Source organism: Octodon degus, unplaced genomic scaffold, assembly GCF_000260255.1.
Source record: "Octodon degus isolate 3935 unplaced genomic scaffold, OctDeg1.0 scaffold00022, whole genome shotgun sequence".
Lineage (NCBI taxonomy): Eukaryota > Metazoa > Chordata > Mammalia > Rodentia > Octodontidae > Octodon > Octodon degus.
In genome coordinates this window covers 8,135,708-8,158,727 of record NW_004524598.1, presented here as the reverse complement: position 1 = coordinate 8,158,727, position 23,020 = coordinate 8,135,708, and the positions used below count along the sequence as shown (strand labels likewise).

Here is a 23,020-nt window from a genome sequence, read left to right as displayed (position 1 = left end):
AGAGAGAGACAGAGAGACAGAGAGAGAGAGAGAGACAGAGACACAGAGACACAGGGAGACAAAGAGACAGAGAGACAGACAGAGCAAGAGACAGAGAGAGACAGACACAGAGACAGAGAGAGAGAAAAACAGAAAGAGAGGAGCGAGGGAGGCAGGCTCATTATTTCAGTTCTACAGGTAGGTCTAAATAAGAGTACACAAAATTTGATTTTTTACAAAACTTAACAAACTGGAAATGATCAGAATGAACTGATAAGCCATTTCTGCTACAATTTCTAACACTTGGTAGACAGGAATATTATGTGAATATTATGTGAAATTTCTGATTTGTAGATCTGTAGGTATTACCATGTCAGTAATATCAGCTATTTCTGTACTATTAGCATGAATGCAAAAAATGCAAATACATTTTGATGATGCCATAAGCAGAGCATAACTGTAAAACAATCTGTCACAAATAATATCAAAGTTTTTTTTAAAAACCCATAGAATTAGTCTTAAAATTATGTCAATGTTTCCCCAATGACTAGAGAAATTAGTATATAGGTTCATGAAATTATTTTCTTATGCTGCTCTTTAAACCAGTTCTATGGGTCGGGGAGATAGCTCAGTAGAATAGCGCTTGCCTGGCAAGCACAAGGACCTGAGTTTGATCCCTGGTTCCACCAAAAAAACCCCAAACAAGCAAAAATACCAATTATGTCACAACTTGTAGATTCCTTCTAAAACCTGTACAAAAGATCTAACCTTTTACTCTGGCACTGGAAAAGTAGACAAAACTTGCATAGTTTCTCCAAAAGAGTAAAAATGTTTGATTTTTCTATTCTCATTCAACATTTCTACATTATTATGAAGGCATGAAAACAGGTAAAATAAAATCTTAGTTAACTAGGTTTTTTAATGATAAGGACTGTTGTTTTTGTTTCAAATTTCTGACAGCTAGATGTTTTCTATTGAAGATCTTTCCAAAGGGGCATCTTTTCCTAACTATAAAGTATTTAAGCATTCTCAATGATTCAGCAGGTCAAAGTCATCAGCTACAAATATCCTCCAGGGCACATTCCCCCCACCCTCCCCTTTCACTAGAAACCAAAGCTATCTTGTTTTCTGAGCCTTTATCTCTGAAAAAGGGAAGTGTGGTGTGTGCGGTAGGGTGGGGTGTATGGGAAAGGTTGGGGTGGGGGTGGGGAAGTATGAAAGTTAATTAATTCAGGTTCTGGTTAGTTGGGTTCCAGGTAGCTAAACCATCAGTAAACATGAATTCAAGGTCTGGAACCAGGCACATCTGAGTCATAAGAAAAAGAGGGCCAGTGAGACAGGCATGGTGGCGCATGAGCTCTGTGAGGCTGAGCTCAGAGGACTCTAAATTGGAGCCCAGCCCAGGCAACTTGGTAATTCAGTGAGACCCTGTTTTGAAGATCGATAAAAAAAGACAGCCGATAATGAGGGTCTCCAATGGTCTGCTGTTATTGCTTTTCTCTACCTCATGCCATTTTGGCTGGTTCCAACCAGTTTACTGGTCTTTGGTTGGGGAAGTTTGTGTCATCAGTGTGCCCTCTCAATTCACGGGGCTGCAGTCATTTTGATCAGATACCGTATCTGTGCCATTTCTAAGCAAGTTGGGCTGCAGTAGGTCCATGTGGATGCCACAGATGAGTAAGGTCTTAGTTTTTCTTCCTTACACTTACCAACCTGGATTTTCTTTTCTACAAAACCCTTTAAACTGAGATGTGGTGGCTCATGCCTGCAATTCCAGCACTGGAGAGTCTGAGGCAGGATTACCACCACCCTGGGCTATTTATTGAGACTCTGTCTTAAAAACCAAACCAAACCAAACCAACCAAACAACCAAGCAAGCAATCAATCAATCAATCAATCAATCAATCAAACAAACAAACAAAAAACCCTCTTAATTCCAACAGCGTATCTCACAAAATTAGACAAAACAATCCTAAAATTCAAAACAATCCTAAAAACAGAAGAGATCTACAATAGCAAAGGCAACTCTGACCAACAAAGACAAGTCAGGAGTTATCACAATTCCCAACTTGAAATTATACTATAAAGATTCTGTGATAAAAACAGCGTGGTACTGGGCAGGGGGAACAGACATGAAGATCAATAGAGCAGATTAGAGGATGCATACACAACTACAAACACACTCAGTCACTTCATCTTTGACAAAGGTGCCAAACACATTCACTGGAAGAAAGAGCCTCTTACCACTAGGAAGAATGTACGCAATGTGTTAATTATTGAAACTGTCCTACCAATTTGGTTTGAAACTGTCTCATTGCTCTTTGTTTCTCAATAAAATTATGGAAAAAAAAGAGTCTCTTTAATAAAAGGTGCTAGAAAAACTGGCTTTGCACATGGTAAGATTAAAATTGGATCTCTATCTTTTGCATGCACTAAACTAAATTTGAAATGGATCAAAAGCTCTAAGTGTTAAAACAGGAATATTAAATCTGCTAGAAATCAGAATAGGGAAACCCCTCAAAGACACTGGTATAGGCAAAGACTTTATGAATAAAATCCTGATCACACAGAAACTTTCACAAAGAATCAACAACTGGGATCTCATCTTATTAAAAAGCTTTTGCACATTAAGAGAAACCACCAACAGAGTAAAGAAACAACTCACAACTTAGGAAACAATGTTTTCAAGTTGTTCCTCAGACAAAAGATTACTATCAAGAACATATAAAGAACTAAAAAAAAAAAAAAATCAGTCTTCTTAAGTTTAAATGCCCTATGTAGGACTGGGTAAATAGCTCAGTGGTCTAAGCACCTGCCCGGCAAGCGTAGGGACCCGGTTTGGTCCTGGCACCACATGCTATGCCAGCCCCAACTTTGGTCAAACCAAGCCTGCCAATGAAACCAGGCATGGTGGTGCACACCTGTAATCCCACTGATGGGGAGGCTGAAACAGGAAGATCATTATGAGTATGACCTCCATAATGAGACTCTGTACATAAAATTTAAAAAAAATATCCTATCCAAAAATGGGCATCTGAGATGAACATACAATCCTCAGGTGAAGAAACACAAACAGCAAATAAATACATGAGTTCGACATCAATTGGTCATTTGAGAGATGTAAATTAAAATAACACTGAGACTCCATCTCACCTGAGAAAGGATAGCTATCATCAAGAAATGAACCAATAATAAATTCTGGAAGGGCTGCGGGGGAAAAAGGAATCCTTTTCCACTGTTAGTATGAGTGCAGACTGGTGCAAACAGTGTGGAAATTAGTGTAGAGGGTCTTTAAAAAAATAGGATTAGAGCTTCCATTTGACCCAGCTATTCCCTTTTTGGATATCTTCCCAGAAGAACTAAAAACTGTACCACAGTGATATATGTACCCCCATAATTATGGCAGCACAATTTGTAATAGCGAGATCTTGGAAATAACCCAAATGCCCATCAAATGAGGAATGGATACAAAAAGAAGTTTTTTATACAATGGAATATGACTCAGCTATAAAGAAAGACACGCTTGAGACTTTTACAGGTAAATGATGCAACTGGAGATCATTCTCACATGACATAAATCAGATGCACACGTGTAAACATCGTATTGTCTCCCTAGTGTGAGAAGCTGAAAGAGTAAATAAGATCCAAAATGTCCAACAGATGTCATGCAATAGGAAGAAACTGTTCAACAGGAAAGAGAAACTGGGATAGAGGAAAGGAGAAGAGAAGAAAGGGAAAGACAATATGCTAAGATAGTTATACCACTAATTTCTCTTACTTCATTGAAAAGAAAGGTTTGTGCTAATATTGTTTACACAATGAAATGCCTATATCTTGTATTCTGAATAACTAATTTGAAGATAACAATATGCAATATACTAATCATTGTTAGTTTCCTATTATCTTGTTTTGAAATTTTGGGTATTTGTTTCTTTCAGCAGCACCGGGGATCGAATTCCTGACCTTGTACTTGTCAGGTAGAAACTTATGCCCCTGAGCTATCTCCCCGGTCCAGTCCAGTCTTTGATATCACAGTAACTGACTCAGAACTTTTGCTGCACCCACATCTATGTGAAAAGCATAGTCTGTTTTTAAGTAAGACTGGAAAGTCTGATCTAAGAACGAGGAGACTAATATGTATTTTTGTTTAACTTTTACAATGTCATTGCAACTGCATTCTGCCTTATACTATGTCTTTAAGCCAAACTGACATAGGCATGAGTGTGCGTGTGTGTGTGTGTGTGTGTGTGTGTGTGTGTGTACACATATATAATCTTGGTATTGTAAGAAAGGGAGATGATTGAGGAGAAGGCTTTGGGGGCTTTTAAAATCGACCCCTATGTAATACTTGTCAGGAACTCTATCGCTGATCAGCCACAGGAAGGGGGCCTGAAGGTAGTGAAGGAGACCCAAAAGAAACATGTCTGCTTGGCCTTTTGAGAATCAGCTGGTTGTTTTCAAGGCAGTTTTCCAGACCCAGAATAAAAAACAAAAGCAAGAAAAGTAGGGCCCAAGAAACTTACACAGGGGGGCCAGGGAGATGGCTCAGTAGAATAAGTGCTTCCCTGGCAAGCACAAGAGCCTGAGTTCAATCCCTAGTTCTGAAAAGAAAGAAAGAAAGAAAGAAAGAAAGAAAGAAAGAAAGAAAGAAAGAAAGAAAGAAAGAAAGAGAGAAACTTATGCACTGGATTCCATCCTGCATGCTACCCATGGGACTACAGCTCACTTACTGGCTTACTCTGTGACTGATGGGTAAAATAAGACCTGCCTCCTTCAATAGTACAGATGGAGGATAACTTGGACTTGGAGAAGGTACAGAGAAATTATAATAATGGGAAGCCCCATGGTGGGAAAACAAGCTGCTCTGAGTTTCGACCCAAATCTTTCCTTTTCTGCTGCTATGCACTTTGATAACCTAGCATTCCCTACTTCCGTCCTACACATCCACCTCCACTGAGCAAGACCTACCACAGCTGCAGTCAGGTTCACAGCTCCATGACAGCATCCACCTAACTTTGTGGACACGGGCTTGCTATGAGGACCACACTAGAGCAACTGGAGCATCCCTGTGACAGGAGCACAGGTGGCTATATGTGTCCCATCAATGATGGGATAACATGCACTTGGGCTACTTCCACCTTCTGCCTACAGAAGGATGGCCTGAATAATGCTGTTATGAACATGGATGTGAAAATATACATCCATACTTTCACTTGAGCATATATTCAGAAGTGGAATTGTCGGATCACATGGTCATTCTGTTCAGTAAGAATCACCACACTGCTTGGTATTCAATATTTTAAATCAATAAACTTTTAAGAGCAGTTTAAGGTTTACAGTAAAACTAAGTAGAAAGTGAGGAAGTTTTTCATATACTCCCTGCAGTACACCATTTACCAGAGACACTCTAGGCTACTGGTGTGAATCTATGGCACGCACGCTGCAGCGGGCAGCCTGTGATCACTGAGAGGTGTAAAGGTTCACCATCACTATTCTAGGCCTTTGGTGACACAGCCCTCTCTCCAATGCCATGGGTGTGATACAGCCAGGCCCTCTTCCGTCCATTCAGAAACTGAAGCTTGATTCACCTGAGCAGTCACAGGAACCTTCTTTCAACTCTATAGACACAAAACTGACTGAGAATACAGGTGACCCTATAAGAAAGCCTGATGTATAAGTACAGAGATCCACAGATTTCAAAGCATGAGGGAATGAACATAAGGAGCGTTCCATCTGAGCCCTTTCTTTTACTCCATGAAGATGCTTCACAAACCAATAACTTTCCTTCCAAGAGTGCTGCGTGGAATAGTGCTTGACAGAGACGGTAGTGTTTGCGAGGGTGGAGTAATAATAGATAATTACATCACTCACAACTCTGTCAGCTTGAATAGCAGCCCAGTTGTTCTTTGGGCAGCTCCAGAAGACAGCTCTGGATTGATTTCACTTTAGAACTCTTTTATCACTTATTACTTCTTGCCTTATTTTTCTGATCTTGTGAGTTTTATTTTACACACATGCATTTAAAAATCTATCTTCAAGATGTTTGGATCTATTAATGTTTAGGCAATGACCACGGTTCTTCTTTACATAGTTTCTCAGCTACTGCTTTATTAGCAATGATTATTGCTATCATTATTACTATATGCAATGATTATGAATATATTCAAATAAAATATTCCAAAACACAGTGTTGTTTTCACAGGTTTAAAATACTTAGCAATTTCTCAAACATTTCTTGGACAGTATGACACCATTTTTACACTCATCCTGATTCAATAAAACAAAAGAAAGTGTTTGAAACTCCTACAATGAAAACCCAAAAGATCGAAATATGTTCCTATTCTCAGGCATATGCATATATTTGTATGTGTGGTCATATGTACCCAGGTATGCATTTGTTTACCTGAACTCTTATACTTCTTTCTGTTAACATGAAGGAAGTTGCTTTTGTCCTAGGAAGAGGGAATTGGTTCTGTGAAAACTAACAGTATAATCTGATCTTCAAAATCACCCCCAAGCCTCTGGACTTCATGGTTTGGGATGCTTATTGGAGGTGTGCCCCCATCACATGTGTTTTGTAAATCAAATCACTGTTACTTGCATGAGAGGAGGATAATCCTATGACGACTCACCTTGAATGGTCACAATATGTACCCTCCCCCCTCCCGGGGCAGGGGGCAAAATTTCCTTTTTGAGCAAATCTGAAAGCATGATACACACACCAGTAGGAGAACTGGAACTGTTGTTTTTAAGGTTAATCACAACACTTTTAATGACACCTTCTGAAAATCAGGGGCCAAGAATGACTGATAGCAGTAGTAGGAAAGATGACATGGAGTAATGGCATTTCTCTACTTTCAAACGTGGAGGTGCTGAGAAGACTCTAATTTTCTCTTTCCTGAGATGTGTCAAGCATACCACCTCTTAATTTAATATTTAATGTAGAAGTATGCAGTTTTCTACCTTCACCATTCAGCCTTTCCTTCACACATAAAGCAGTCATTCTCACAGTGAGGAGTCCTGGAAGCTACACCGGCATCACTTGGCAACTTGTTAGCAAAGCAAATTTCTGGCCCACACAATCCAGATCTATTGAATCAGAAATTCTGAGTGTAAGGCCCAGCAATCTGTACCTTAACAAGCTTGCCAGGTGATTCTGAGGAAAGCTACAGTTAAGAACCAGTTAGTTAGGGAACCGCCGATATGCAGATTCTAACGCTTGCTCCTTTGCTCAATTCTGACTCTCAACAAACTCCATTTAAAGAAAAGTAATTAGCCTGTGCTTAGGCTACTGCCCCTAAAAAATATGTGTCATTGTTTCATTAAGGAAAAGCAACCCTCGTTAAAACTTACATATAATTTTTCCAGGTCCTGTCCCGGCTTCGAGTCTTAGGACGCAGGGTACTGGGCAAAGGGAGAGATGAGAAGGCTACAGCAATCCATTCAGACATGGACCCCAAAGTTTTGCAGGGCAATCTTGTGGTTGGTCAGTAATTGTCCACCTAATTGGAGAGGAAAAGTTGTGCATTAATAGAATAAATTTCCCACATGAGTACCTCCCATACCAATCTCACAACATAATGTTGTGCTCTCTATGACCTTTCCATTAACGTTCTCTGTCTTGACCAACACACACAAGCAGAATATGACAAAACAGCCCAAGACATTGATGCTTGGCTCCAGCCAGGTGGAAGCCCTATGCTTTGAGGTATTTCCTGTAAGGAGGCTCACAGAAAGAGCCTGGAGACAGGTCAATATCCAACCACGTATCTACTTCTGGATTTCATCTCACGAATTCTGTCACGTTTAAGAGACACATGTAGCTGTTCTAACTAGGAGAAACTCAGGAAAGAAGTGATTAGTTTGTGAATCTTGACTGAATTGAAGTGATTCTTTGATGCCTCAAATGTGTTTAAAATTAGTAACATTTTTTTCTGCTCATGAATGAATGCATGCTTATTGTAAAACATGTAGAAAATACGAAAAGGCACAAAGAAAAAGCAATGGTGAAGCTGATAAATCACTAACAAAGGGGCTCATTACCCCTTCACTGGAAGTCCTGGGGGCAATAAGTCAGGCTTTTTTGGACTGTAGAGATTAGTGCAGTAAAATTATTAATTATCTGTCACCCTAAGACAGTCCAGAATAGCAACTGTATTCAAACACATTGTATATTACTGTGCAAAAACCGAGGTTTGCACTGTGTGTGGCAAATTAGAGCCCTTTATACATGCAGGTCAGGTTTTTCTTGTTCTTTTATCCCCTCTTTGTTTTTGCAGGGCTGGGGGTGGAACCTACAACCTTTCCCAAACTCTATCAGGCCAGATCTTCCACCCAAAGAAGTTACAAAAATAAAACAAAACCTAAAACAATTTGTATTTAGAATTGGAATTCAGGGATTTCTGGCAGGTATTTCTTTCAGATATACAGGCACACTCAAGAGTTTTGGCTCTACTTTTTTTTTAATTTAATTCTGAAGTAAAATGTGTTATCTGAATGTGAGCCTTTCCCCAAGTTATTAAAATTATTCAGAAACCTGATTATAATGTCTATATACTACTGTACAAGAATGCATTTTATTTCATTGTCTTCATTTTTTGGAATTACAGAATTCTCTTGGTATTGCAAATAAACATTTTGAGAAACGCATCAGATTATCAAGAGTCAGAATTTCTGAACACTTTCTTAGATAAAAAAAGAATTACAGAGCCAAATGGTATGAACTTCAAGCATCTTGATGACTTCCTAAAGAGCCCCACCAATTCATAATTTTCTCTGCAGCATGAGGACTGGGGTGATTTGCTAATTACCAACTCTAGGATAGGAGCAGAAAGCTCTACTCGCAGCTCATACTCCTCACAAAGTTCCAATCAGTGATGAACAACCAGGTACAAGAAGGATCATTTAGTTTACTTTTCCTTACACAGAATATAGTAGCCTAATGTATTTTCATGTAAGAGAAATGGAATTAATGTAAGTGTACCATCAAAAAGCCCTCACGAGGCCAGGCTGAGTCAGATATCGACAACGAGACACCTGCTATTCATCAATGGGGTCTTAATGTGGAAGTGGTTGGGGAATTTGGAAATAATTCACATGCTATGTGTGGGCTGAAATACTGATGTCTTGTGCTGCCATTCCTTTCAGTATTTTCCTTTTTCCTTGAGATTTTGCTATTCCTCAACATGGTAGCAGACAGTAGAAAAGATGTAAAGACAAAAATCAACTAGGAGTGCAACTGGGACATACTACTAACAATGGCTAACCCTCCATATGCTGTGGTGTGCTCTTACTGGTATAAAAATTGGTGTCTGGTAAAGTGGGTGTGTACCCACTCATCCATCCTTTTATGGCCCAGTGTTTGGAGGAATTTGAGCTTGGAATATCATCGATCTGTTTGAGTGTGGCATCTCATCCACAAGACAACTCTAAGTCGGGGTATAAACCACAAGCATCACATTTCCACCTGCCTGTCAGCACCATCTACCTTATCCACAGAAAGCAGGGATAATGACGTAAAGTCCAAGAAAATTTGAGATAACAGTAAACCCTCTAAAGGTCCTCTACTGGCAGGAAGGAGACTTGTATTTCTTAGGGCACAGAAGAGAAGTAACTCTGATGCAACACAAATCAGGGTGTACATGGAGGAAGATATGAAGATTTACATACAATATGCACTTTTTATGTATTTGGTTGTTGCCGGGTCTCACTACGCAGCTTGGACTTGCAGTGATCCTCCTGTTTTCAGCCTCCCCAGTGCTGGGATCACAAGGGTGTGCAACCATGCCTGGACTCGGTGGCCGGCTCAACGTGCCCAGGAAAAGGGCCGGCATGGCATGTGGCACCAGGGATCGAAACATACAACACACACTTAAAAAAAAATCAAACATGTAATACATATTTCCCCAAATGTGATTACAAATTAGTATTTCCAAAGCAGGACTTCTTTTCCTTTCTGTTTATGGCTCTTTCTAATAATTTTTCTTTCTTTTTCCCTGTATATGAATTTAACCTTACAGGATAATTGGTGTAGAGACTGCCAGACTTTTCATATGCTAATAAAAGAACACTGAAAAAAGATATTGCTGTGATACTGGAATGAAATAACCTCATTCTGTAAATCTATAAATTCAACTTCTGCAACCAGTAGTACCGCAAAATGGCTAAGGTTTGGAGGGTAGGAACTCAAATAACTTTTCAAAAATTTTATGAGTGAAATCAACTGTTTCCAAAAATCTCACCTAAAGGTAAAATTTGTTTTTGTTTGTTTTGTTGGTACCAGGAATCCAACTCAGGACCTTGCACTTGCCAGGCAGGTACTTGTGCCACCAAGTTATCTCCCCAGCCTCAAGTTGTTTCTATTAAAATGATAAAAAAAAAAACCCAAAGCGACATCAAGAAGTGAACTATTTCCTTTCCTGTGGCTTTTCTTCATAATTTAAGTAGCATTTGCTAGATAATTAGGCGTCAAAGTGGGTGGAATGGGCTATAGATGATTTTCTTTTGCTACAATCAGATACATGGTTAATTTTCTAAGCATACCAGGAATACGGGGTGTGAAAAATAAAGTGGTAATAGAGGAAATGATCCCTCAAGGAGCATACTTTGTATTTTTCAAAGGGTCTAATTGCCTAGGGGAAAATACAAAAAGCAAATCACCGCTAATAACAGAAACGCTTACCAGAAGCTCTTTAGATACTTAAACTGTACAACTAGCATTTGTAAAGCTAATTACAAATTTGGATTCTCTCATTTTAAAAATATACTTCAAAGCAGCCCACTTCTGTTTCAATGCTGAACCAAAGTCTGTGCAACTGGCACATAATCAAAGTGAAAAAAATAATAAAACGCATCACTTGAATAAAGTTATTATTTTTGATGTTGCTAAATCCTGAACTGCAAAATGCCACAGGCTAAAAACTAGTAATACCACATGGTTATGTTAGCTTACATTTTTAAGAGTTCATAGTTTTGTGTTTTCTATTCTTCCAGCTATAAGAGTGTAGATGCCTCTAGTCACCTTAGTTTTGTCGTGTTGGTCAGGATACACACAGCCTGCCAACCTGACACCTCCTCTGGGTTCCTGTGGAGATTAGGGGCCGGAGAGATGGCTCAGTAGAATAAGCGCTTGTCTGGCAAGCGCAAGGGCCTGAGCTCAATTCCCAGTTCCGCAAAAAAAAAAAAAAAAAAGAATATGTACAAAAGCTAGGGGTTTTTTTTAAAAAAAATTTTAAGACATACATAAAATGTTTGGCATCTTTTTTTACTAACAATTTTTTGAAGCATAAAAATATTAATCCTCACTTCACAGTTAAGGAAAGTGACAAAGGCAGATTGGCATAAAAGAAGTATGAAGTAGGAGTTTTGTTTGTGGTCACAAAGGAGGTAAGTGACTGGCTTGGGACTCGATCTCCTTGGTGAAATGAACGCATTAGAGGAGATGACCTCTTAGTCTTCTTGTTGCAAGCTCTGGGTAATCTGGGACTTAGTATATAGCAGCGATGGGGGAACCACTGGAAAGTGTCCCTCCTGAAGGGCCATGATGCCAAAGGCACCGTCTGCCACTCTGAGGTCTGAAGAGCTGGGGGAGACTTTTGGAGTATCTTTCCTCCTATGAGGAGGGAGCAGGTATTAGTTCAGTCATTCTGCTGTACTGAGGAGATGTTGGGGGAATCCTAGGGAAGAAGCAAAGCCTCTATGGGCACAAGAAGGTACCAGAGGAGGGCTGGCGAGATAGCTCAGCCTTCTAAAGTACAAGCTTAGGCACAGTTCGATCTCCGGCACCAGATATTGTGACAGTCCCACCCCCGGAGCAGGCTGAGCTGGCCATAAATAAAAAAGGGATGGTACCAGAGGAGCTTAAAACAGCAGGTCTTCATTAATTTGTACAGATACTTTACTACTTTCACAACTACTGTAGCTGAAGAAATGTATGCCAGTGTATCCACTGGGCTATCAGTGTTTCTAACAATATCACTGTTGTTTGGCTGTCACTCTCAAAGAGATAGCCACTTTTGTGGGCCACCCATCTTTCTTGGCTGAGTTCCCAGCATGGGGTGAGCTGTAAAAGGGCTTTTTGTGTTGGGGTTACATTATGGTCACATGGGAGTTTCACTTTAAAAATATTGGGGCCACAAACTTAGACCTCTACTGATATTATATGAGCACTAATATAACTTTGTACAGTGACAGAAACGTTCAACATTTGTACTGCCCGATATGGTAGTCAGCAATGCTTGGGGGGGGGGGTCACTGAGCACCTGAAGTGTATTTTTTAACTTTAATCTATTTCAACATCTCAACTGAAATACCCACAAGTGGTAGTAGGCAATGCAGCTACCATAAGGCTGCCCCTCCACCCTCAATTTGATCTTCTTGGAGGGGTTTCAGACCCCGGGGGGGGGGGGTGCATTCATTCAGCCAGTATTTACTGGCCTCCTCCTAGGCTCTATGTACTCTTCAGCTGTCCAAAACAATGGGGAATAAGAAAACCCCAGATACTTCTTGGCCCAATGGCATTCTTCAGCTCGATTCACAAAATCTTGAAGCGGCTCACCAGACCGCTCTTAGGAAAAGGTGGGTGAGGAGATATGGTAATGCTATACTAAGCACGAAAGCACCACTTTTTCATTTCTTCATATTTACTGTTAGAGAAGCTGTGGGAAAGTTTAAAAAGAACTATCTGAATGGTTACCATTTATTCACATTCAAGTAAGATAGTATATCCCAGATATGGGAAATTATCTGTATGTAATTCCCTCTTGCATAGTCTTGAATTTACTTAAGAGAAAATGTCAGTGGGACTTGCTTTCTTAAACTAAGAAAAAAAATGGTATTTAATTATAGAAACAGTCATAAAAAGTACAAGTGGGTGTCCAGCTGCAAACAGTGGGCAGGGGAACACTTGTATCAATTAGTTGTGAAATGATCAGGTTTTCAGAAGGTACTTCTTAGACAAGGAAGGTTGATTGCATTCTTTAGTCCTGTAACTCAATTTTTAGCTAACATTTCCTTATTGACCTTATGGGATTTGATGAGCAAATCCTACTTGCTTTCCCACAGGAAACTATAGGTGGGATTAGTTTTTTCTAAATCACAAATCTAATATCAAAACATAATTTCTAAAACAGTACAAAAGAGGCCTAATACTTTCCTGATTTCTGCTATTGTTCTAGATGTCCTCTTGTCAATTTTTTCCTACCTGTACTGCCTGTTTATACTTCACTGAAATTTAGAGTGATACAAAAAAAAACCCCAAAAAGCAATACTTAGAATATTAGCTTACCCTCTCATTTGAACCTGAATTCAGATGAGTCCAAACTTAAGAACAGTCACTTCATATTTCATTTTACAATACTTTCAAGCCAATTCTCTTCACTGTGTTCATATCATCGCTCTTAAGGTGAAAGATTCCCCAAGCAAACCAACATAATTTTGCTTAGCATCCCCGTGAGATGGTACATGGGTGACCCCTGCATGCAAATCTGACTTTAAAGTGTCAAAGTGTCACTTCTGGCCAAAGTCAGTGATTTTCAGGGCTAGTAAAATAATTCTTCCACACTTGCACATACACATATGCACACTCCATCACTTTCCCCTTGGATTGAGTAGAAAGACAATTTATGAAGGTTCCAAAATAAGAGTTTAATATCAATACTTGATGAAAAATACCTGTTCCTTATTATGCCAAGGATGTTTGAAATGCAGTGAGATAGTGAGGTTAAGCTTGATAGCCTAAATTGTTTGATAATAACAATAAGCTTGTCTTCTGGATGGTTAACAACCTAAGTTTGCAGACCAAAATTGGAGAAAAAGGAAGGCTACAAGGAAAGCCAACATTTTGGCCCTAGTCTTCTAAGGTCAATTAAGACCCAGAGCATATGAGAACTTGTACTGTAACGTCATGTACCTTGGTAGTGTCCCAAATTTTCTGATCAAGAAGATTATGGGGCCAAAGAGGAAAGTGATCGATGACATAGAGTGTGCCTAAGGAAAGTCACATGGGGAGAAGACACTCTCTCAGGCTTTCACAGAGAGCACATTGGCCAAGCAATGGCCGTGACTCATCCTCATGGTTGCACTGACAAAGGTTCTACAATCTGAGGTACAGGATCTCAGGATAAATCCTGAGGGCATTTCACTGACCTTCTCAGACCAAAAAGCTACAACTCTTGTTGCACAGGTCCTGCTTTACCTTGGTCTTAACCATCCAGTAGAAAAGTATGAAGACGAAATATAGGAAATAAAGCCATGCTGTTAAGTTGAGCTGTGGGGGACTCAGGTCAATAATTTCTGACATTGCCAGTTAAACAGAAGACCCAATGCTATTATGGGCTACTGGACTCTTTTAGAATATTTTGCTGAGTTTACACACCTATAATACTCAATAACGGAACTTAGAAAAAATGGGGTATGCCTATGAATGTCCATTTTGTATCTGTGTATTCAAAGTGGTTGGGATAGATATATAGTTGCATTCTCTTAATGAATAGAATGATTTGATCTAATGGTGTTTGTAAATAGGATCACAAGTCCGCATCTTGTACAGCAATTAACCACTAAGAAGAATATATGCAGTGTAATATTTGTTGAAACTACTTCCAATTTGATTTGAAACTGTCTCATTGCTATCTGTTTATCAATAAAACTTTGAAAAAAAAACAAAATAAGAATTTAGGGCTGGGAAGATAGCTCAGCAGTCTAAGCATGTCTGGCAAGCGCAAGGATCCTGGTGGTGCACGCCTGTAATTCTAGTGCTGGGGAGGCTGAGATAGAAGAATCACTCACTACAAGTCTGAACCGTATAGTGAGACCCTGTGTCCAATAAATAAATAAATAAATAAATAAATAAATAAATAAATGTTTATAACAGTTCCAAAAATACAAATTGCATTTAGACTATTTGTTTAAAATGATCAATCTCAATTATTGTGCTGGATACAGGTTGTATATAACTATTACTAACCTAATTTTGCTGGACAGGTTTGCAGACAAACATTCTAATTTTGTGCTTTGTTTGTTTTTTGGTACTAGGAATTGAACCCAGGACCATGTATTTGCCAGATAGGGGCTGTGCTGCTGAGCTATATCCCTGGCCCTCCGAAGGGCCCTAGAGTTTTTATTCATAATCAGAAAGGCTACATGCAGTAGTCATGCACCATTTCATAGCCAGAAGAGGTTTTAAAAAGAAAGGTGTCAAACTGTTGCTAATTTTGGGGAAACTACAGAGATGAATTTTTAAAAATCTACCTCCCATACAGAATTTAAACAGTCACTTGTATACAACAGAACACCTTTGAAACACAATGCCTTTTGTGTTTTCTTCTATGGACATGGGAAGGAGTTACAATAAACATAATTTTCTCCTGCAAAGGGAAAGAAGTGAGGAGGAGATGCAGCCATTTGAGACAGGATGGAGAAAATTAATTGAGACAAAAACAAAAACTCTAAAAGTTTCCACTTACACATTCAGGTTCTGGGACTTAGTTATTCTGGTTGGGGAACCACAGCTAGAAAATCCATTTCTTTGATGTTCAAGGTATCTATATCCTCACATTTAGCAAAATTAAAAAAAATTTCACATCTATCATAAAAAGAGAGTGAATTTCAACCACTTGCCTCTCACAATCCAGAAAAGAGAAGTAGATAAAAGGAGACAAGTGTTGAAAATATCTTCCCTGAAATAATCGTGGGTTGTTTTTTGTAGACTCTCTATCTAATAGATGAAATGCTACCTTATAGTGATGAAGTCTCATCATGTATCACAATTTCCCTTTGCTATAAGTTTCTGTTTGTCAAGAGTCTTACTAGAAAATTCACAGACATTATTAGTCCACCTGGGAGATGAGAAAACCCTGGCTCAGAGGCAAAGAGCCTCGTCGAAGTCATGCCGCGGGAGACGGGCTGCCTCGGGATCTCAGCGCAAGTTCCCCAGACTCTATAGGGTCCCCTGTGATATCCACGAAGGTTTAGGTGACTACTTTTTCCTCCCAAAGGAAATGACTTTTCTTATGTGCTATTAGTAAAAGGGTCAAGCAAGGTGACAAAGGTTCAGGTTCTGTGGCAGTGTATTTGTGTAAAAGTAATGGGTCACTGCTAGTATGAAATGGGTATATTTCATGAACTGTACTAGAATTCTAGTTTCTTCCTATTGTAGTTTCTTTAAAAGTACTGTCAGAAAAAAAGTACTGTCAGATATCATCTTAAAATTTTCAGATTGTTCTCTAAAGATGAACAGTATGACTTTGTCTTCAGTCAGTGGAGGTGGCAAGGAAGGGACACCCTATCAAGTAGCTTATGATAGGTCATCGCTCTAAAGATCATCACCATATCTGGCAGTGCCTACACAGAAAATGCCTGAGCAGGCTCTGTTATGCATTTATGGGTGGTTCTAGGATTCAAGTACCATATTTTCCATTTTTTCTGTAAGCACTGGTTGTGCTCTCTGGCAGCCAGTGATTAAACCCACTGAGGATGTAGCTGGGCGTAGTGATGTAGGTGGGTGCTTGGCCACCCAGTAAGGGGCAGTTTCTTGGGAACCTAGATGGGCACCGCGAGTGCCTGGACTTCTAGGTGAAACCCTTGTTTGGGGATGTTCAGGGCTCCGTGCCTCCCTTCCTACTCTTTATCTGAGAATATCACCTCTGCCAGTGCTTTGCCTATCAGCCAGAAAACCCTTCCAGTTCTACCCTTTTCTGGAAGCTGCAAATAGCTGCCAGCATCCTCTGCAAAGTGGATGCACTCGGACTTGGAGAGGGCACAGGTGTGGGTACCAAGCAAAGTCCGCAGCATCTCACCCAAGGCAAGCTGCTGAGGTCCATGCAGAGCTCATCACTACAAACGGGGCAACACTGTATGAAGTCTGACCAGGAACTTGAAGGACAAGTGCGGCAGGTGGCCCCTGATCTCTCATTTCAGGAAGAGAACTTATAATTGACCCAGCTGTCCCAGCTAAAGACCGATCAGTTATCTTTGATCCTCCAACCCCCATATCTAGCCCCTTAGCAAGTACTGCAAATTCTACCTTCCAATGATATTTCAGATCTGTCTATTCCTCTTCATCTCTACTACTATCACCATCATCTCTCATCTGGTCCACTGCCACTGGCATTGTAACTGGACTCTGTTTTCAATTCCCCTCTGGCAATGTGGGGTCCAGAAACCATGCTAGATTAGGTGATTCACTAGGAAGACACAAAGGAATAAGCATATATCGTACTCATGAGTAGTGTTTATTACAGCAAAAGGATAGGAAATAAATTCAGCCAAGGGTAAAGGAGAGTGGCAAGCATGGAGGGACCCCGACACTCACTTCCAAGCCCTCTCTCAGGGGAATCACACAAGGGTGTCCTTAATTTCCTCAGGGTAAAGTCACAGCAAGTGTGAAGTGCTGTCTACAGGGAAACACACTGGAGTTTAGGTGTGTGAGGATTTTCCTGAGGGCTGGACAGAGGAGGCACCCTCTGCCTTCATGCAGCAGAATTCCAGACTCCCAGAAGGAGAGCGGGGGTTCAGCATGGAGTGCACTGTTTGTACAAATGCTTCAGAACAGCACACTTATCAGTCAGGGAATGGCGAGGATGCTCTTGAAGTCCGAGATCCCAGATGCCAGCCAAGGGCACCCAGGCAAGCAGGGTGTCAAAGGACAGCAGTCTCAGGCTTGCTATCCAAACTCTGTACCACACATCCTATAATCTACGTTCCACATAGGAGCCAGTGATCTTAAAATTTTAAAATTATGTCACTCTACTACTCAAAATCTTGATATGGTTTCCATTGCTCTTACTGTCTCCACCTACTCTTACTGTACTGTCTTGTTATACTTTAGCTGTTCTTTGCTTATTCAATCTTGCCTGGCTTTGCCACTTGCTAATCTCTCTGCTTAGAATTTCCTTCTCTCCTCTCTTAGCTTGGCGAGTTACTTCTCCTCTGCTAGGTCCTCTTAGAAATACTGTCCCTGTTCACATCTGCTGGACTCTTCCTAACAACAGCAACGCATCACCCTGTTTACTTTCACTAGGGGATAACTAAAATCCACATGCTTAATGTATAATTACTCATCTCCCTCCAGAGCTGGGTAAGACCCCCCATGGTAGGGACTAGCCTCTCTCGTTCATCATAGATAGCATTGTGGAACTTGAAAGACTACCCAACACAAACTTACATGAATACATGGAGGAAGACCATGTATCTTCAGAGTGCAGTAAATAGAGAGAAAGCTAGAGACATCACCTTGAGGATCTACCTGTCTTCCCTGGCCCTTGAGTCCTTGGTCAGGTTTCAACTGCATCCACCTCATCTGCTGCCCGGAAACTGACCTCACATCTGTCCTCAGCCCTCCTCCCCAGATGCCACCTCCTACACAGCCTCTTCTTCTCCTGCTTCTTGAGGGTCCTTCCTTACCTGAGGAACTGAGATTCTTGCTCTGGATTTAGTCTCTATGTTCAGACTACTACCTGCCTTATAAAAAAATTCAATGGTGCTTAACCCTACTGTGGCCGCACACCCTTCAGACCATCTGGCACACGGGACCCATGTGCTGCCGTACTCAAGCCAGTCCGAGATCACCATCAGGCTCTTCCTGGCCCTCTGTCTAAGCCACCTCAGTCCTTTGTCCTGTCTAATCCATCTCCGAGCTTATTAGTGATTTCTGGCAGGCTCAGGAGAGGAAAGAAAGGGGATCTGAGGAGATTGGGGGGCAAGAGACTGCTGTGCCCAATGAGAGAGCTTTCACCATTTTGCAGATTTTCTTTTCATAGTGAGTTTAAACTGTAGACTAGTAAAGATGAAATGGACCTTGGAATCACCAAGCCCAACATGTTTATTTTACTGATGATAAAGCCAAGATGTGCAGAGATACGCAGGTCCAGGCCCCACGGCTAGTGGGTAGCTGGGACTACACAGCGCTCGAACGAGCGTTTCTATACCATACAAGTGCTTGTCTACACTTACCCATTCCTATCATCACAGAACAGGAAAGGGCTCAATGCTGAATGCATATTACAAGATACATTCCTGTCCTAAAAGGTAAGAAGATTTTTCCTCTATATTATTCAATACATTTTTATTATAAAAAATGTCCAAAACATAAAATTTACCATTTTAGCCAATTTTAGTCACATTAAGTATATTTGTATTGTCATGCAACCACCACCATCTAAATAAGTCAAACCAAAATAAGATTGAAAACAGCCAAAACAAAACCAGAAAGCATTTGAAGGAAAAGAAAAGCAGAGAACAAGTGTTTGAGCTTGCATTTAATTTGGTAAAATCTTTTATACATATCAGGTTCCCTGTGACATATTCTTCAGTATGCTCCTGTCCTTAAAATGAAGACTGGGGGCTGGGGAGATAGCTCAGTAGAATAAGTGCTTGCTCTGAGAGCACTAGGGCCTGAGTTCAATTCCCAGTTCTGCGCCCCCCCCCCCAAAAAAAAGAAGACTGTGACGACACCGTTCACCCAGTGAAAAGTTTCAAGTTTTTGTACTTTGGGTTGATCCTCTAGGTTTTTGGCTGGTTGTAACCGCTTATCAAAATGTTATACAACCCAGGACGTTATAACCTTCTATGCTTTCTCCCTACCTATTTATTTATTTATTTATTTTGATAGAGGGTCTTGCTAAGCAAGTTTGACTAATAGTGATCCTCGTGTCTCAGCCTCCCCAGTGCTGGGATTCTAGGTGTGTACCAGCACGCCCAGTTCTGGGGCCAGCATGGCATGCAGTACCAGGGATCAAACTCTGGAACTTGCCAGGCAGGCGCTTATGCCAGCGAGCTAGCTCCCCAGCCCCATTCCCTTTTTAAGAAGACAAGCAAAATGGTATTCCTTGGAGGCATTTTTTTTTTCTTTAAAATCACTCCTCGGCACCTGGATGTAGCTGTCTCCATCATCTGTTTCTATACAGGATTTAAAGGTATTGGCACAAAGCACAAGGAAGATCCCTTAGCTACTCAGCATTTAGTTCAACCTCACAATGTTTAGCAAGACAACTGTTTTTTTCCTTCCCTTTTTGGTTTAATGACCTCAAATGTACCAACATCCTATCTTACTTAATCCTCCAACAAGTTCTATCAAACGCTGGGACAGAATCAGACTGCCCTGCAGGCAGTGAAATCATTCACTAAGAATTCATTTTTATTCCAAAAATTAGGAGGACCTGCTATTTAACAAAATCTATCATACAGTCAGAAAATTAGCCTACTGTTCTAAATATTTTAACATTCCTTATATCACAGATCCTTTAAAGAACTGATGAGACTTTTCCCAGAAGACAGACAGACAGACAGATAGACAGACACACACATACACACACAGAGAGAGACACACAGATACACACACAGACACACACACAATTTCTACATAATATTGAAAGGTTCAAGGACCCTTTAAAGTTCATCAAAGGATCCCCTAAGAATCCACAAATCCCAGGTTACTTTTTTTTTTTTTTTTTTTGCAGAACTGGGGATTGAACTCAGGCCCTTGCGCTTGCCAGGGAAGTGCTTATTCTACTGAGCCATCTCCCCGGCCCCTTAAATCCCAGGTTAAAAGCTCTTGGAAGAGAGTTTCGACAGGAGTTCACTTCTTCTCAGGCCCCTGCAATGGATGGTAGTTCCTAGAGCATCTCAGGGTGACTTGCTCCAATGCCACTGGGTCTGCCTGACAAACGGCTTCTTTGCTTTAGGCTTCGGGAATGACAGTCAACACGGTTGCAGCAAGTCAGCTGGCCACTCTGGGCGCACCCCCTGCTCTGGTCCTCTGTGATGTGCCTGCCCTCTCTTGACATTCTGAATTCCGCTCCTCCACTTGCCGTCTCAGATTCCGTGGTCTGCCCTGCCACCCTCACCGCTCTGCCCTTTTTCTTATCGGTCCTTTCTGGTATTCTTATTGTTTAAAATTCTTTTGATTTTTCCTGCAAAAGCATTCTACAACCTTTCATATCTTTGTTCCTTAGAATAATCTGCCTGCCCACTCTTAAGCAGCAGGTCTTGCCATTCTCTGGTGCGCCTGGGCCAGGGTTTCCTTTCTGGAAGCAACATGGTGAAGTGTGTTCGACTAAGCCTGATGTCACTCCAGCCCCAGCATACAAGTGTGATGACTGTCCAGATAATGAAGGCTCAATTTGTGGGTGAAAAAAAAAAAAAAAAAAAAAAAAAAAAAAAAAAAAAAAAAACAAGGATAGTAATACTAACTTAAGTTCTGGAGATTCAGAAGGTACCCCATCAACTCCAGTGCCCAACGCTTCCTTGTCTTTCTCAACACATGTGGGGTTCAGCATATTCTGCCTTTTAATGTAACACTCTGCTTCGAAGGTAGCCACAACTACATGTTTGGAGTCTTAGGTATTTTAAATATTTGAGATATAATTCATATACCATGAAATTTATACTTAAGGTACACAATCCAGTGGTTTTAGTACATTCAGAGTTGTACGATGATCACTCTGATCAGAACATTCCCATTACCTCAAAAAGAAACCCCAAGCCCATCGCAGTGACTCTTTATTTCTTCTCCCAAACCTCAGTCTCTGGCAACCACTAATCACCTGTCATTCTCTATGGATTTTCTTATCCATAAGAAAATCTTAAGGATTCACGTAAAGAGAATCATACGCTCACTATGTGGCTTCTTGTGTCTGGCTTACCAGGATGTTTTCATGATTCACTCATGATGCCTCATACATCGATACTCTATTCCTTTTCTATGGCTAAATAAAAATCTGCCATACACATTTGCCACATTATTTATTCATTTATCACTTGATGGCCATTGGGTTGTTCCTATATTCACTATTATGAATAAAGCTGCTATAGCCAATACATCTATTGCTGTGCAATTAGACATAACTGGATACATGTTTCTAATTTGCTTGGAGTAGAATTATTGGGTGTTATAGCTAATTTTTTGGATCAAGTTGTATATGCCATGGTACCTAGGCCAAATATATCTGCATGTTGCTGTGAAGGTATTTTTATTTTAATTAATTAATTTTAATGTATTTAGGACAGGGTCTATAGGGTCTCACTACACAGATTGGACTCTAGTGATTCCCCTGTTTTCAGCCTCCCAAGTGCTGGGATTACAGGTGTGTACCACCACACCCAGTCTCAGTTGCCATCTCAGCGCACCCCGGGGGCGGGGCCGGCATGGCATGATGGGAATTGAATCCTGGTTGCTGCGCCTGCCTAAGTAGGCACTTTAGTCCACTGAGCTGTCTGGCTGGCCCTAAGGTATTTTTAAAGAAGAGATTAACATTTGTATCAGCAATTTTGAAATTAAATAGATACTCTTACAGAATGCAGGTGAGCTTTATTCAATCAGTTGAAGGCCCCAAAGAAAAGGAAGAGGAAATTTTGATAGCAAACTGCCTTTGGATTCAAACTGCTATATCAACTCTTTCCTGAGTCTCCAGTCTTCTGGTCTACCATACAAATTTGGACTTGCGAGCCTCCACAATAATGGGAGCCAATTCCTTAAAATGAATATTCTCTCTCTCTCTCTCTCTCTCTCTCTCTCTCTCTCTCTCTCTCTCTCTCACAGGATCTTGCTATGTACTTCAGGCTCCCTCCCTTCCTTCCTCCCTCCCTCATTTCCCTCCTCCCCTCTCCCTCCCTCCCTCTTTCCATCCCTCCTACCCCCTCCCTTCCTTCCTCCCTCCCTCATTTCCCTCCTCCCCTCTCCCTCCCTCCCTCTTTCCATCCCTCCTACCCTCTTGGTCTCACACACACATCCACCCACCCACACTTACATGTGCACACATGCACACACACACACAAATATATCCTATCAGTTCTGTTTCTCTGGAGAACCCTAATATATACCAGGACATATGGTAACTCTATGTTTAACATCTGAACAACTTCCAAGCCATTTCCTGAAATGATTGTACCATCTTATAATCTCACAGGCAATGTGTAAGGGTTCCAATGTCTCCACATGCTCACAATACTTCCTACTTTCTGTCTTACATTTGGAGCATCCTATACCTGGATAATGTAGCATCTCACTGTAGTTTTGTGTTTCCCTGGTGACTAATGACATTGA

The 23,020-nt window shown here is 40.7% G+C and overlaps 1 protein-coding gene across 1 annotated transcript in view; it reads right to left on the bottom strand.

Moving 5' to 3' along the window:
* Bach2 (BTB domain and CNC homolog 2) overlaps nucleotides 1–23,020 on the bottom strand; it is a 417,100-nt gene that overhangs the window by 201,921 nt on the left and 192,159 nt on the right. The window contains exon 3 of the mRNA XM_023711913.1: nucleotides 7,333–7,481. The gene's annotated coding sequence lies outside the window, so the exon portion shown is untranslated. The remainder of the gene's footprint in view (nucleotides 1–7,332; nucleotides 7,482–23,020) is intronic.